The sequence below is a fragment of the Mercenaria mercenaria genome, chromosome 14 (genome assembly GCF_021730395.1).
Source record: "Mercenaria mercenaria strain notata chromosome 14, MADL_Memer_1, whole genome shotgun sequence".
Classification (NCBI taxonomy): domain Eukaryota; kingdom Metazoa; phylum Mollusca; class Bivalvia; order Venerida; family Veneridae; genus Mercenaria; species Mercenaria mercenaria.
In genome coordinates, this window is record NC_069374.1 from 18,550,759 (window position 1) to 18,556,758 (window position 6,000).

A 6,000-nucleotide genomic window follows, 5' to 3' on the forward strand; every position below is an offset into this window, starting at 1 on the left:
GTCAATCACCATATACAAATTGCATTTCACCTAAAGCAGTGCAAGAGCATTCTACCATCAATCACCATACTGTCTCACATTTATTGGCGCAACTGGTACAAGCACTGAAACGGTTTGGTATATCTTATGTACTCGTGGACTTTACTAATTAGACCCTTTAAAATCCACATATACGAACATACACAGAACACCTGTAACAGAACAAATTATAGCCTAATTGTAAGATTAGATATTTTTCGATATGCACATTTTTTTGTTGGGTTTAACGTCGCACCGACACTATTAACGGTCATATGGCGACTTTTCAGCTTTTGATGGTGGAGGAAGACCCCAGGTGTCCCTCCGTGCATTATTTCATCGCGAGCGGGCACCTGGGTAGAACCACCGACCTTTCGTAAGCCAGCTGGATGGCTTCCTCACATGAAGAATTCAACGTCCCGAGTGAGGCTCGAATCCACATCGATGAGGGCAAGTGATTTGAAATCAGCGACCTTCACCACTCGGCCACATATTTTAATACGCAGTTTAATTTCCCACTCTGGATATAATCCGAATATTGTCGAACATACTCTGTATAGGTACACCACTAGAATACCTTATAAAAGAAAAACATGCAAATCATATTGCGTAACAGTTATATTTCCTGGCTTATCTTTCTGTTACAAAGATTTCTTACCTTTATCAATATCTAAAATCCGTATCGCGAAAGATTTCGCTCCTTTTATATTCCGCTCTTCTTATAACAAAAGCTAACAGAGACGACCGCTAGACTCCGGTAACACTGACTTTCAGAGAAGTGAGAAATAAAATTAAATAATAAAGAATGCGAGATTTATGAAATGAAAAACACAAATTTTACATACCTTAAAATCACAGGCAACCTTAGTTTCCATAATACCTTCATCCAACCATAACTCCTGCATCCATTTAGAATTTTACGAGTTCAAAATTAATTTTAGATCACATTTCCCATTATTTATACGACATACAGATACGTGTTTAGAAAGAAAAAAAACAGTATTTACAATGGTAACAGCTCGTACTGATATCTTATATCGATGTAATGTATACTTAATCCAAAGTTATAAACAAATTAACAAAGTATTATACAGATATATTTCAATTATTAATATATTTCAATTATTCGCTATTAAATACCATTTGGATATTTCCCTACACATGAATTGTTTAAGATTTTTGATGCAGTAGTGAAACCAATTTTGTGTTACGGGTCTCAGATCTGGAGGTATCAGTATTCTCATAATATTGAAACTGTGCATAACAGCTTTTGTAAGAAGCATCTTCGTGTAAATAAAACTCAGGGCGTCCACTGGGATTTTAAAAGTTGGAGCCACCGGTTTAGCGACTTTCAAAATTGTAGAGCCACTTTAGAGCCAATCCAATTTTTTGAAGCCGTGGTCTGTTTTTTATGCATAAAGAAGGGATATGTGTATAAAATAAACAACATAATACTTGTTACACTTTCTATGTAAATGTAATATCTTTTGTGTTTTATATTTTCTGATAACAAATACATGTAAATAAATAACAATTTTAAGTCTTTTTATCAATTAAATTAGCATGCTTATTAACAACACGATCTCATATAATATTCATCATATATATTAACTTTCAACTGACTCTTTTAAACAGAAAGATATGCATTTATAGGGAGCTCTTAAAAGGGTAGTGTACTGTTAAAAATGGGACAGGGTGCATTTTGCACGTTGCACACATTTGTCTACAACAAACAAAAGGTATATTTCCAAGGGTTTTTGGTTATGAATGTCTCTTTTGTAAGTTACTGCATTGTTTACTACATGGTGTGCAATACAACCTTTATGCAGAACCTAGCATTTTATGATATTACTAATAAAGAAAACTTGCAAGACAAAAATAATGACTGCAATCATAAATCAGACAGTAGGTATTTATTAATCAAAAGCATGTTATATAAACAAATAGGAATAATGTTCTGTTTCTTTCTTTTTCATTTGAATTCAGAGAAAGTTTCTTCTAGTGCAAATCTGAATACATTTTCAATAAATGTCATTATACTTTCATCATATTACTGAACATACCGTTGATACTCATGTAAAATGTACACATTTATGACCTCCGGGACCACCCACGAATCGTGAGGGCGTAGTAGTCACAGGTATACACAATTTTTCAACTTCAAAATAAGTTTATTTACGATTTTCGCCATTTTGGTAAAGGGAAACTACTCTCCGCGCTAATTGTCTACGCTAAAATTTAAGATTAACGTTACATTCCGTAAAAGATCGAGTGTTTGTTTGTTGTTGATTTTTTCCTTATACAATTTTAATTTCATGTAAATTTAACATTATTTTGCTGAAAGAAATATAAAAATCATAGATATTACGATACTAAGTAATTAAATATCGAGAATCAACTCCAACCGAGATCAAACTGTGAACAACAAAACTGACGCGAGGTGTCATGCTAAAATTACAAAATACGGCGGAAATTGAACGAAAAGTTTGAAATTATTTAAAAATGTCGGATAATTATCGCAATTACCGTAAATATTATCTCATTAAGTTAATCTCGTACAAAGAACCGAAAAAATCGTCGGGAAAACAGCGTGGAAAACAGCCATTCAAAACAAATGGGTCGCCGCTCATTGATCAATAAAATTGGTTTGGTCATCGATAATTGGATCAATTAAAATAAACATTAGCGGATACTTCAAACATTTCCATTGAAAACGTGCTTTCTTTCATAATTGATCGCATCCGTTTCCCGCTCCAGTTAACTCGCACACAAATGTCACAACATTATGTAATATACACACCTGTCAAAACATGCGTCATCTAATTACTTGCTATCGGTTTTATCTACCCGGGAGAATATCCGAGAGGCGCGAAACGGGAACCACGTTTCCGGATCAAATACACAATAACATCGTGGAGAAAAAATGAAAATATATGTGGAGCCATAATGTTTCGCCACTCAAGATTTTTTGGAGCCACTTTAGTCAAAGTTTGAGGCAGTGGCTCCAAATGCGATAGGCAGCGGACGCCCTGTAACTATTAATAATTGTATTGCTCTCGGGGAACGCGGTCGCCTCCTTTTATGTATAACATACTTTACAAATTGTATCAGGTATTAGTGCAAATTATTGCATATGGCAGAAAACAGATACCATAAAAATTGTTATCAGATGCTGCAATCACTGGATGAAGCAGGGCGGGTATGTTGGGCCACTAAAGTAAAAAATATGCTGTATACATATGGTTTTGGATATGTCTGGATAGAACAAGATATAGGTGATGTCAGTATGTTTATTCAAGTGTTCAAGCAACGCTTAATAGATTGTTTTAGGCAGAATTGGCATAATGATATAAACAGCTCAACCCGCTGTGAACATTATAAACATTTCAAAACACTACTAAATACTGAACGACACCTGTATCTTGATATACCTTTAAAATATAAAATTGCTTATGCGAAATTTAGATGTTTAAACCATAAGTTTAGAATTGAAACAGGTAGACATATGAATATCCCTCGAGATGCAAGAATCTGCCAGTATTGTTTAGAAAACATTCATATAAATGTTGTAGAATGTGCATTTCATGTATTTTCCCAATGTAGAGATGGTACCTAAGGCTACGTATTCAATGACAACAACAACAAATCAAGTGCAAAACTGAAGCTCATATCGCTTTTCTCACACTAGCAATATTTTAACATAGCACCGCGCAGTAAATACGGGATCTTTTGACAGCGACATCGGCTTCGTTGTTTTTGTGGATTAGCTAAAGAAAGGTGATTGTCATTTCTTTTTAACTAACACAAGCATTTTATTTAATATACTAAAATATGTCTGCTTTATATTAACAGAAGTTTCTGCAACGGTAGATTCCGCAAGGTAAATGCTGTTCCGCAAGCCTCGGTCAATATGCAAATTAGGTACATTTGTAAACACAAGGTGCGTGTCATTAAAAAGTGAAATAACTTCCTTCGGCAGTTTTCGGTATGGTTTTAGTGTGACCGTCAGAATATACATTTTCATATCGCTCTGTTTTAACTCGTACATTTTAAGGCCTTGATTATTCTTGGCAAACGAATTTTGTAAAATGTTGAGAGATTCGATGTCGTAAAATTCATATAGTCTGTTTATATTTTTTCCCACGAATAATGCTTTCTTTCATATGATCATACCACACCTGTAAATTATCGGCAGTAATAAATAAAATTTATTGTCTTTGAATAAATTCGTTTGAAAATGAAAGATAACGCTCATTTTTTCTGTTTGAATGATTGTTCATAGACCTTGAAGTAAACTATATTTTTGGAAAACACATCCGAATCTATGCATACTTTGTTCACATAACTAATTAGCCCGAGAAGAGTTATCTGTCACTGGCTTCACTTTTCCAAGCAGGACTAAATTTTTCAGATTAAATATAGCCTTTCAGCATGAAAAATGAAGTATGAAAGTGAAACCATTATATAATTGAGGTACTCCAGTATAAGGTTTTCAACAGAAAGTAATATCAGATGCAGTTTGATTTTTAGGTACCATCTCTACCCAATGTCCAAGATTCGATGCAATTCGTAATCAATATCTATACAACTGGTACACATTGGGTACTACTGTAAACGACCTTTATGAATTGTTAAAAACTGATAATCCTGAAAATACTTAAGAGAATAGCAGTGTTTGTTCAAAATTTACTGAATACATAGATTACAAAATATGAATGTTAAAGGGAGAAACGCACTTTGTTTAATATGCAGTACCTAAAAGAGTTGTCTTTCCGGGTACATAAACTACATTTCTATACTTGAAATTAGAAATGAAACAGGCAGACATTAATATACCTCCTTACACAAGTATCTGTCAGCACTTTATAGAAAACATTGAATTTCACATTGTTGTTGTAAAATGTGAATTTCATGCTATTTTTTCCTAAAATCCAAAATTTGATTCAATTAGTAATCAGAGTTTATACGCCTGGTACAAATTGGTTCTACAATAATTCTTTTTTTCTGAAATTTTTTAATAGCATAGCAGTGATTGTTTAACATTTACTGGATACATAGATTATTGATGTGAATGTTAAAGAGAGAATACTCACTTTATCTAAACATGCATTACTTGAAAGAGTTGTCTTTCTCTGAAATGCTGGGTACACAACCACATGTCTTACTTCTTGTATGTTTATGTATTGTGGGTCGGTGGCCTTTAATTACAAAATAAAATTGTTGAGTTGAGTTGAGTTATATACGAGTTAATTTAACTTTGCTTTGTAAAATGTTAATACTATTTGTTATATGTTATTGGCCGGTGTCCTTCAGGGTTTGTTAGTAAACTTAATAAACATGTAAGTTTGGTTTGTTTTTTACTGGTATTGATAATTATCTCGTTCCTTACGTTTTTTAGGCCGCAGGTCGGTATTGATTTCATCTTTACCTCCAGTTTATATCTGGGATGAAGGTAATTTAAAAGCTGATTCAAACATTTTGATTGGGGGATGAAAAATTCCGCAGGTTTCCGAATGGTAAAGATATTTTATTCTTAAAGGATGTGTGCAGATGCTCTGAGCTGTATTGTTAGACAGTATAGTGCGTTGCGATTCTATTGTTGAAATAGCTTGTAAAACGTCTTAAACCGGAGTTCCCTGCGATAACTCTGCCACTCTCATACGGAGTGATCTCCCGTAAACGATTAACAGTCATTTCGTCCACTAGTCAACTCATCTCCAATTCACCTCGTCTCTATTTTGGACATTTCGTATCTCTTGTCGATTCACTCACCCGCTCTACACACACATACACACTTTTCGGCTCCTCCTTATTAGTCTTGATATTTGTCAAAGCTTCCTGGAATATGATTAATATAATTCTGTGAAATATGTTCTAAATAAACAACATGAACATTTTACATTAAAAACTGTATTTGTTTTGCTTTATAAATGTCAGATCGTATATAAAAGCGCAGAGTGCATACACATTTCGTAGCATAAA